Genomic DNA, 11,952 nt, shown 5'->3' on the forward strand with positions numbered 1-11,952 from the left:
CGGGGGTGAGGAGGCCTCAAGGGATCAGAGGTATATTGCGTGCTCCATTAGTGCTCTACTGCACCCTTGTTGACTCATCCCCTCCCTGCGACCCCTCTGTGGGGGGATGTTCCATTGTCCACAGATGGGCTTTGGGTCTGAGCTCCAACCGCCCTCCATTCTCACCAATACATTTTTGTTTGTTTACTGTTTGTTATGAATCTTCTGATGCCCATTGCCTGGTCTTGATGACACCTCACGATCACACCAACTGGTGTGCTTCTTCCATGTGGGCTTGTTGCTTCACTGTTGGATGGCAGCTTGTTTAACTTCAAGCCTTTAAGACCCCAGACACTACATACTTTAATAGCCAGGCACCATCCTTAACTACATCTGCTTATGCACCCATTTTGTCTTCAGTGATCATGTGGAAGGGGGCGGGTGGGGGGAGGGGTAAGCATCACAGAATGCCAATTTGTTAGAATAAAGTGTTCTTGTATTGAGGGAAGGTGTGAGCTGAGGCCTGAGAAGCCTGTCTGCAGTACATAGGCCAATACCTCTGTTGTTATGGATTAATCTATTTACATAAATGCATACCTCTGTACATCTCCCTATCCATGCCTTTGCTTCCTAGAGCTTGCCTCTGTTTCCTTTTGCCTCCTCCTGCCCCACCATCCCTTTCCCCCTTCTTCCACCTCTTAGTGCTTCCTCTCCACTAGGTTGGTGTTTAATACTCACAGGATCTCTACCCTCCCCTAGATGCTGTTCCGCTTCCCTAGTTGATCCCGTCCATGTCGCCGTCCACTCACCACACCCTTTTCCCCACCTCCTTCTTCCCCCTGTACCTTCCGGGGCCATTGGCGCCATTGCCTTCTCCCCAAGCTTCCCTCCCATGTCCAACCCATATAATTAGGCAAACCAGCAATGTCCTAGTACAAACAATACGAAAACATACGATTGAAAAAAGAAAAGGACGAGAAGAAAGAAAGAAAAACCTACATAGGTCCAGGTCTGTTCGCTGGCCCCCACAAGTCCCTTCCCCCTGGTCCTGGGGTAGATCCAGGGGCTGCCCCTCCTAGGCCAAAGCCCATTCTTGGGGCTCTTCAGGGGCTTTACTCCAGTTGCTGACTTGTTATGCTCCATTCTCACACTATCTCGCTGCCACCGCGTGTCCCCATGATAGTCCCCTGTCACTGTATGCCCCAGTTGGGGGACAACATGTCTTGAGTTGTTGGTAGTCCCACAGTCCTCTCTGTGCCTTCCCAGCTCCTTGCAGGGACCTCATCCTCGGCTTGGTGTGCCTATATGGAGTCTAGGCCGACTGTCCCTTTCTATTTCCCCTTCTTGGTTTGCTTCTGTGTGGGCATGGTAGGTCGGGTCCTTTCCCCCACCTGAAGGTCTAGTGTCGCTCTCTGCGGCACAACTTCCAGGGCGGGGTCAGGCTGGGTCTGGTTGGGGCCTGCGCTGTAGTCCAGTCTTTCCATGCATTCCTCCACGTGATACATTGCCCTCCTGGTTTGGCGCACCATGGTGTGGTCTGTGTGCACACTCCATTTCTTATCACAGGTTTTTAATAAGCCTTCCTCTAATCCTGATGCTGAGTTTTGTTTCATATAGTCCAGCCTGTAGGATTATTTACTCAGCATACAGATTAAATAAGTATAGGATAGTAGATGAATAAATGGTCAAATAAAAATGGGCTACTGATCATTTAGAACAGCTGTTCTCAACCTGTATGTGCATCACGATCCCTTTGGGGGTTGAACCCCTTTCACAGGGGACACCCGATTCATAACAGTAGCAAAATTATAGTTATGAAGTAGCAATGAAAATAATATTATGGTTGGGGGGGTCACCACAACATGAGAAACTGTATTAAAGGGTCGCAGCATTAGGAAGGTTGAGAATCACTGATTTAGAATATAGTAGCTAGTTTTAGCCTTGTAAAACTCACTTCAGACTTCAGCTATCCATAACTGTAATTTACATTGTTAAAAAATAAATGAATAAAAATAAATAAATAAATAGTACAACTAAGGAGCTGAACTCTACATTTTATTTTGCTTTAATTGAAATGTAAATAGCTATAATTATTGAGCATATGTGATGTTGTCTTTTGTTACAACAATAATTAAAATTTAATTTAATTATTAATTTGAATTTTTTAATGAAGCCCTTTTCATCTTTTTATTGTGATCTAGGTGAAAGTTTGCAGAACAAACAGGTCCATTCAACAAGTCATACACATTTTGTTTTGTGACAATGGCAGCAATTCCCACAGTGTAACAGTACTCTTCTCACTCTGCTGCCTCTTTATGTATATTTAATTGTTCTAAGAAGTGTATACATCCCTAGGGTCATTGTTCACCTATATGCAAATATAGGCATATCTGTGTGTCTTAATTTTGAGCAAGTAAGATAAGCAAAGTTCCAAGTTTGAAAAGCTGTCTGTTTATTTGTTTTAATACTTTTATTGGCATATACTTAACATAATTTAACCATTCAATCTTATTAAGAAGAGTTGTGTAATCAATACCACAGTCACTTTCATAACATTTAATTTTTTCTCATACTTGTTAGCTTCCTGTTTCCCTCCAACCTCCAAGATTAATCCAATTATTTTCTCTACAGATTTACCTATCCTGAATTTCATATACAGAAAATAATACAAAGCACAGACAAATTAATCAAACAAAAAGCAACAACAATGACTAGACAAAAATAGGGAAACCTCGATCAAAAAGAAAATATTAAAAACTGAAACAACTTTAAAATGGATGAAAGGGGAGATCAAATGATAAAGTGTTTTATTTTAACCTTACAACATCTATTAAAATGGACTTTACAGTGCTTTCTGTCTGATAGCAAGGGTATTCACATCCCTGAATTATGATCAGAGGAGACACACCAGAGGCTTAATCCATGTGGGGTTCCTGCAAATGGATTTGAGCTTCCACTATCGTCCATACCCTTTAAAAACCAGGTATTCATAATTTAAGTTCTGATACCATTTTCTCCTTCGGATTTGGGTTTTATTGGTTAGAAGCTGTGTTAGGTTGGCTTGACTAGAGAAACAAATCCAGAGACACTCATATACATATAAGGAAGAGCTTTATATCAAAGAGTAATTGTATATTAAGAAAACGTCCCCCACTACCATGACCCAGTTCTACCTTACAAATCTGGCTGGACAGGAGAATGCACATTGGTACGGATAAGAACTCTCCACACATGGAATTCAGGATGGTTAAAACCCTCGGGAACAGTAGTGAGAATAACTATCATGAGGGTAGGGGGATGGTTGGGAGGGGGAAGGGGGAGAAAGGGGGAACCCATCATAAGGTTGGATATATAGTCCCCCACCTCCCAAAGGGGGCAAATAACAGATGTGAGTGAAGGGCGACAACGGACAGTGTAAGATACAAAATAATAACATTATATAATTAATCAAGGATTCACAAGAGTGGGAGGGAGGGGAAAAAACTGTTGCTTATATCAAGTAGAAAATGTTTTGAGAATGATGATGGTAACATATGTATAAATATGCTTGATACAATTGATTATGAAATGTTATAAGAACTGTAAGAGCTCCCAATACAATGATTTTAAAATGAAAAGAAAACATCCCAGCCCAGTCCAGATTAAGTCCATAAGTCCAATAGTAATCCAAAAATCGTTATTCAGATTCAGTCACATGCAGTGATCCAAAATGTAGGAATCACAGGCCGGTGGATGTAAAGTCCTGTGAATCCAATGGCAGTGGAAGCATCTCAGCACTGATGCTGGTCTCCACATGGCTCATCCAGCTCTCCAGGTGTAGCTCATCAACTGGAAGGTGAACCAGAGAGAGCGAGAGAGAGCTCTTTCATATCTCAGCAAGTCTCTGTGTGGCTTGTCAGTAGGAAGACCAAGGCAGAGAGAAAGAGGAAGTTCCCAGAATCTTCTTGAAAAGGCCATTCCATAAGCTGTGACCTGATTGACAGGCTAGACTCCACCTATTCACTCACGTTGGCACAAGATTATATAACTACCATACAAGCCTTGGATCACACAGGCTGGTGTGCTTATTCCATGTGGTTGTAGTTGATGCTTCACTTGGCTGGCTGCTTGTTTTAAGACAAACCTTTAAGACCCTAGACACTATTCTTTCTGATGGCTGGGCACCATCTAGTTTCTTTGCCACACTTTGCTAAGCACCAACGTCTTCACTGATCTGTTCATGAGGGCAAGTATAGAGCAGGGCCATGCAATAAAAACTAATTGTTCTTAGATTAGGGATATGATTAAGTGTGGGCCCAAGCTCCATTCATATGTCTACGGTATATATACATATATATATGATTCAATTTAGAGTCATCGTTATCATTTTATGATAGAGAACAGTATAAATCATCCCCCTCGGACATGAGGTAATTCTATGGATAATATCTTTAATTTAGCCAACTGTACAAAGTTTTGAACACTGTTGATAAAAGGAAATTACGCATATAGGCCAGCTATGAATCAAAATACATGAATTGTTGACTTGTACAGATTAAATTATTAAGTGACTGGACACTATTTACACAAATATGGAGGTGTGGTGATAGAGCAAAATTTTCAATAACTCTTACAAAAGTAGAACCATGGCTTCCAGATTAAAACATACCATAAGAAAGCAAGGAGGGCATTAAAATAATAACTATATGGTAGTCCTGGGCCACTGTTCATTAGGCATGAGATCCAAGCCAAAGTCCAGCGACCACCAATTTTAATACTTTTGTATAGCAGTCATTTGCTGCTTCTCACACTAAGGTATGTCAGCCTTAAGTCTAAGTCAGTTCCTTATATCTGCTACAGGTGAGTTTGAGGTTCACTTAGTGGGGTTTCCACATTGATTCCTTCTGCTGTGGCCTATGAAGGAAGGATGTTGTGCACCTCGAAAGAACATTGTGCATCGAAAGGACAGTCTAACTCTCACGAAAGGACAGAGTCTAAGTCTCAGCCTGGATTACCAAGGGCTGCACAGAAACTAGGTCAACAATATCCAATTAGAAACATAGTACCAGGCTTATTCGCCCCTTGGGTTCTATATAAGTGTTGTTAAGCTTATTTTTTTTCCTGATGGGAAGCTGGTCCACCCAGTTTACCCACCAACAGAAGTGTAATCACCTTCTCCAAGACATACATGCCTCCTTCTCTCCCCCTTGAATTGAATTTCCAGTAAGGGTCAATGATCACTCTTGTAGGAGGGTCTGTTGGTTTGGGGTGACCTTAACACAATGTTGTATGGCAGCAACTGAATGGTCTTCTCCTTCTCATCTCATATTAAGAAACTGATCATTGCTGACTGAGGTGAGGGAGTGTTTGTTTTCTTGAAGGAGTTTTTAAGATGTATATATAAAGGGGGTGATACATGATTCATAGGAAGTAGGCAGGCTTTCTAACTCATTGCTTGAAAAGCCAGATTAGTAGATTACTTAACTTGAGAGAAGCCTACCTTCATCGTGGTGTTTATCCTTGTAATAGTGAACTCATACAATATTGGCCCTTTTGTGATCAACTAACTTCATTCAGCATAATGGTTTCCAGGTATTGAGGCATTTCATTGCTTTGTTTAGGGATGCACGGTATTCCATTGTGTGTACGTACCAGAGTTTCTTTATCCATTCTTTTACTGATGGGCATTTGGGCTGTTTCCAGCTTCTCTCTATTGTGAATGTGCTGCAGTGAACATGGGAGGTCATGCAACTGTTTGTGTTCTGCCTCATTTCGTTGCGGTATATGTCCAGGAAGGGTGTTATTGCTGGGTCATAAGATATTTATTCTATTGCAAGTTGTTTTAGGTAGCTGCATATTGCTTTCCACAGTAATTGTATGTATTTTTAAGCCCACCAGCAGTGTATAAAAGTAGCATTCTCTCTACACCCTCTTCAACATTTGTTCTTTTTTTAAAATTGAGCTATCATTGTGGTTATTAGCAATATTTTATCATTGTTTTGATTTGCATCTCCCAGATGGCTAGAGATCGTGAACATTCCCTTGTGTTTGTTAGCCATTCTAGTATAGTCCTTTGTGAATTGTCTAGACATATATTCTTTGTCCACCTTTTAATTGGATTATTTCAATTTTTCTTTTTGAGGTATTACAGAATTGTATAGATCTTAGTAATTATTCTCTTGTCCATTGTGTCATTTCTAAAGATTTCCTCTTAATCCATGGACTCTCATTGTACTCTCTTGATGAAATCTTTACCTATGCATAAGTGTTTTATTTATTTTAACAGTCATATTAGCATATAATTTACATATCATACAACCCAATAGTTCAAGCATAGTAAGAAGAGTTATACAAACAAATCTGTCTTGAAAGAAGTATAGAGTGCTTTTTTATGTTTAGGGTGCTTTTTAGAAATGAGGATAGTGAGACTTCGTCTTATGTCAGTTATCAAGAGAGACAAGTCCTTAGAAAAGGGCATCCTGCGTGGTAAAGTGGAAGGTGAGCAGAAAAGAGAAAGCCCATCGTGGAGAGGGACTGACAACATTGGCTGCACCAATGGGCTCAAACATAAAAACGACTCTGAGGATGGTGTAGGACTGGCAGTGTTCCTTCTGTTGTACACGGGGTCTAGTTTACAAAAGTTTGCTAAGGAACAGAACCAACTCGACGATACCTTACACTGGGTGGTTTCTGTGTTTTCAGTTAGTTCAATAGCATACCGATATGTTCATGGATATGTATCTTCCCATCGTTGAGTAATATTCTTAAAATGGATTCTTGTAAGTATTATTATTGGGCCAAAGAGTGAATTTGTTTTATAGTTCTTTGTGTACATTTTCAAATTATTCCTGAAAGGCTGTTTTCCTTACACTTTCCCCAGTAGTATTAGTATATTTGTTTCACCAGCCTTTTTCCATCATTTTCAAACTGTTTCTTTAATTGGTAGAGAGTATTCACTTAGTGGATTGCAATGAATTAGATGAAGCAAATGTGTATGAAATGTTGAATGTAAAACTGATCATCTGCTCTGTAATCCTTCACCCAGTTCACAATAAAAAGTTCTTTCAAAAAGATTATGGAAATTTTTAACACACGTATTGAAGCCCCCTCATACATATTAACCCTTAGATATTTTTACTGTAAAACTTTTTTAGTCTTTTATTTGCCACTTTCTCCTTTCTCCACCACCTTTTTTTCTTTCCTTCTTAGGATTTATAGAGAAGCAACTGAAATATTTAATTTTTATGTGCCAAATCTTAAGAAAATCTTTTTTCTCTTATCCTTACAGACATTCCCACTCCAGAAGTTTGATATTTGCTTCTTCTTTATAGCAGATTTCTTCTGTTTAAGAAAAAACAAAACAAGGAAAATCTTTTAACTTTTTAATCCAAGTGGAATTTATATTGGCATGTATTTGTGAGAAAAAGAGACTAAATCATAAATTCCTAATCTTCAGTTAAATCTGACCTTCTTCCTTGCTTATAAATGAGCTTCAAGGGTTATTCCTCCTCCTCTTCTCACATATAAAGTTTATAAATATGTGATTTAGATAGGAGGCTGATGGACTCAAATAGATTTTTAAAAAATCATTAGTCTGAATGTTTTTAAATAATACCATTTATTTCTGTGCTGTTATAGAATGATCAGAATATTTTTCTTTATTTTTTAAGAACAAGTATAGTTTATTCTGGGATTTTAACTTTTTTTTTTAATCATTGTATTAGGGGCTCATCCAATGCTTATCACAATCCGTACTATATCAATTGTGCAAAGCACATTTGTTCATTCATTGCAGAATATTTCTCTAAACAATTATGAAGACCTTTTATTCCATGTAACTGTATCCAGAATTGATGATTATATGTGTGGTTATTCTTCGTTTCCTTTTGCATCAAATTATACTTTCAAGAATTATAATTCCATATGTATATGTGCCTATCTATTCCTCAGATGTGGAGCCCTGGTGATGTAGTGGTTATGATTTAGGCTGCGATCTACATGGTCGACAGTTCAAAACCACCATCCACTCCTCAGGAGAAAGACTGGGCTTTTTACTCCTATAAACAGTGTCAGAGTAACAGGTGTGAGATAGGGATGGGAGAATGGTCCATTATGCTAGCCTGTTTACTGTTATGTATGTCTAACCTTTTCCATGATTAAGTTTATGCTTTTCAGTTTTGTGTATATGACAAGATCCCAGGACTTATAAATAAACACTTGTCCTAGGAAAACTATTTGCGTACAGCCAACTGGGATTAAGAGCCATTTCAAATTCTTTTCATTGTTCTTATCATGGTTGGCTGCCGTGAAGTTAGCTCTGACTCATAGAGACCTGATGTATATCACAGAGAGAAACCTTCCTGGTTCTGAGCTATCTTCATGATCATGTTGTTCAGATTGAAAGAATCCAACTGTAAAGTGCAGACAGACAACAAACAAGGTCCTTTTCTCAAATAAGAATCACCCTTAAGTAGAATTACTATTTAAGATACAGAGTTGCCAGTTTGGTCCACCAACTCTCACTCTCACTCCTTTGACATCAAGCCTTTTGCCACCGTTGGTTTCTCCAGCATTTCTGCCCCACACTATGAAGGCAATCTCTTTGCAAGAGCAGATCCAGTGGTTACTGACTATAAGTATGACCCGAAGCTCCAAGACTGTCAAAGTACAATCAAAGTAGAGCCTGCCTTATTATTCTGAAAACTCTCAGCTCTACAACAAACTCCATGAAGAGCTTCCCAGCTCCCTCATGGCGATTGAATGTGACGCGTGTGGAGATAAAGCTTCAGGCCTCTACTATGGAGTTCATGCTTGTGAAGGATGCAAGGGCTTCATATGGATGACAATCAGATTGAAGCTTATTTATGACAGATGTGGCCTTACCTGTTAGATCCATAAAAAAAGTAGAAATTAGTGCCAGTACTATTGATTTCAGTAATGTCTTGCTGTAGGGATGTTTCATAATGCCATCAGGTTTGGGCACCTAACATGGGTCCCAGAAGGAGAGTCCAGTGATAGCCACCAGCTGAACCCACAATCTGCTTATATCCGGGCCCTGGCCAAACACTTGTATGACCCATACAGAAAGTCCTGTCACTGACCCATTCAAAGGCAAAGGCCATCTTGAGAACAGACCACTTGTTGTCTACGACCTGAATTCTTTAATGGTGGGAGAAGCTAAAATCAAATTCAAATGCATTAGCCCACTGCAGGAGCAGAGCAAAGAGGTAGCCAATCGCATCTTTCAGGGGTATCCGTTCTGCTCATTGGAGGCTGTGCGAGAAATCACCGAGGAGGCCAAAAGTATCCCGGGTTTTGTGAACGTTGCCTTGAATGACCAAGAAATGCTCCTGAAATACGGTGCCCACGAGATCATTTATACCGTCCTTCATCAATAAAGATGGGGTTTTAATATCAGAAGGTCAAGGATTCATGACAAGGGAGTTTCTAAAGAGCCTGTGGAAGCCCTTTGGTGACTTAATGGATCCCAAGTTTGCGTTTGCTCTGAATTCAATGCACTGAAATTAGATGACAGCGACCTAGCAATATTATTCTCAGTGGAGACTGCCCACGCTTGCTGAATGTGAAGCCCATCGAGGACATACAGGACATCTTGCTGCAAGCCTTGGAGCTCTGGCTCAAGCAGAACCACCCCGAGTCCTCTCAACTGTTTGCCTTGCTGCTGCCAGTCATAACACAGAGATGGACATGAGTCTTCACCCTCCTACAAGCAATCTACAAGGACCTGTGTTAGCCAAAGGTCCTAAGTCACTGACCAGGTTTCCATTTTCAAATTGCACTATTGTTTTAAGAGAACATCGGGCACCTAAGAAATGTACTGTGGAAAGCATTTTTAAAAGAAAAGGATGTAGAGAAAAAAAAAAGAAAAGGATGTAGAATAATAGATCTCTTTTAAGCATATTTTATGTAAAGATGCATTTACAATTTAATATTAGAAATTGTCGTGTTATTAAAAAAACCAGTCTCAGATACCCATGGGGGTGGGGGTGGGGTTACTGTGTCATCCTTGACTTGATGGTAGTTACTCCTCAGATCATTCTTTATGGAAATGATGAAAAGAATTTTTACTACTGGATAAGAACAACAATCACCCTGCGTTAGATAAGGTAAACTCTGGCAAAGGGGTAAAAAATAATTCCTTTCCTTGTTTTTTAAATGCATTAAACATGTTACTTAACATTCCCTAGTATGCAAACCACACATAGAAATCCTTACAATGGTTATAAGTAGCATATCCAAGTAGTTGAGATTTCTGAACACTGAGTCTGATTCCTTTAAAATTGTTCTTTGGCTCGCCTTAGTCTTTCTTTGGGCTTTAACGCTTGCTTTCCCACCCCACTCCCCAATTATGGCAGAACACGCTATGGTCAAATATATATATATATAGTAAAGTGTTTGCCAATTCAGTATTTAGATATATACAGCGTAGTGCATTCGCTTCATCATGTTGAGGGCCATCATCAATATCCATTTCTAAATTATTCACCACCCTGACAGAAACACAGTGCTTTTGTTTAATTCTCCATTTTAATAAATAAACATATCTGCTTCCCGCTCAACTCGGATTAATCCTATTCAATCTCTAAGGGTAAGGATCTCCCTTACTTTCAGTTGGTCATAGATACAAAGGGAAAGCTTGTCAAGCCCTAACATCCCCATTAGAGAAGAACAGGCTTTTCTTCAGTATGGAGAGTACTTTTCTCCCAACTGAAGCAGAATAAATCACTGGCCCGTTTTCCTTGCAACCTGACACTGGAGGGGGCAAAATGTTTTTTATTTCTAGTGCCACTCTGTACTTTTTAATTTTTGGTTATTCTGTAGTCTGGATCCATGTGGCTTAACAAGGATATAGAAGGAAAATTATGGTTGGCATCAATTTTAAAAGTCTTTGCAAATCTATCAGAGCACAAATCCAAAATTGTTTAAGTCCTAAACATTTACTTAGAGAGACCATTTTAAATGTTGAGGTTTGTTTCTTATTTAAGAAGGTGTTTTTTTTAATATTCTTTATAAAATTGACAAAATGGAAATTAAACTGTCTACATCGTAATATTCTTGTGTTGCCTGTTAAACTAAAACACACACACAACATACATACACTTGAAATGAGGCCAAATTTAGACTCCAGAGGCATAATGTTCTGCACCTTAAATTACAATCAGATGTACAGATCAAATTTTCAGTCTAAGGTTGGTGAGAAGCCTAATGATTTGTCCAGGTTACTATTTATGTAGACCATTCTATGGCTGTCTGTGGTTAGTCCACAGCTGGCAGAATGCTTGCTCTGGGAGGTTTGTATTTCATGCTGCAGCAGTTGAGGGAGTAATGTGGGGGGAGGCATTAAATTTTTCTCATTAAATGAAAGATTAAAAGAAAGTACATATCCTTGTATTCCTGTGGTGGTAATATGCTATCTAAACTGTTCATTTTAATTCGCCATGTGATAGGAAAAGCAAAGGAAACGTTTGTATGATCTTAGTTTACAAGTGACTTCATACCTAGTTAAAAAGAGAAAATGAAAACATTTTTAAAATAGTATTTTCTAAGACCAACACTTGCTATCTTTCAGAACAATTGACTACTGGTAATGAATTCATAGAAGATATTAAGCGGAAATAAAATATTAACAGCACGGAATTATGATAAAACATTAATATCACAATCAAAAATGTCTTAACAGTCTTGTACTTAATGTTGAAATTTCAAAATAATAGAAAAATATTTTTAAATTCCTTTAAATTTTACATAATAAGATGGTTATGATTATACCTCCGTTTTGTTTCTTTTAAATACTTTTACTGGGGGCTCTTACATCTCTTATCACAATCCATACATTCCTCCAATGTGTCAAGCACATTTGCACATATGTCGCCATCATCATTTTCAAAGAGCCTCTTTCCACTTGTGCCCCCATATCAGCTACCTATTCTCTCCCCCCACCCCCACCCGCCCTCTCTCATGAACCCTTGATAA

The 11,952-nt window shown here is 39.0% G+C and overlaps 1 protein-coding gene and 1 pseudogene across 1 annotated transcript in view; both read left to right on the top strand.

Annotated features, from left to right (window-relative positions):
- ADK (adenosine kinase) overlaps positions 1 to 11,952 on the top strand; it is a 533,068-nt gene that overhangs the window by 284,716 nt on the left and 236,400 nt on the right. The window lies entirely within an intron of this gene.
- On the top strand, positions 4,776 to 9,670 carry LOC105978440 (annotated as a pseudogene).

Source organism: Echinops telfairi, unplaced genomic scaffold, assembly GCF_000313985.2.
Source record: "Echinops telfairi isolate 266 unplaced genomic scaffold, ASM31398v2 ScPeMD7_70;HRSCAF=299, whole genome shotgun sequence".
NCBI classification, from domain to species: domain Eukaryota; kingdom Metazoa; phylum Chordata; class Mammalia; order Afrosoricida; family Tenrecidae; genus Echinops; species Echinops telfairi.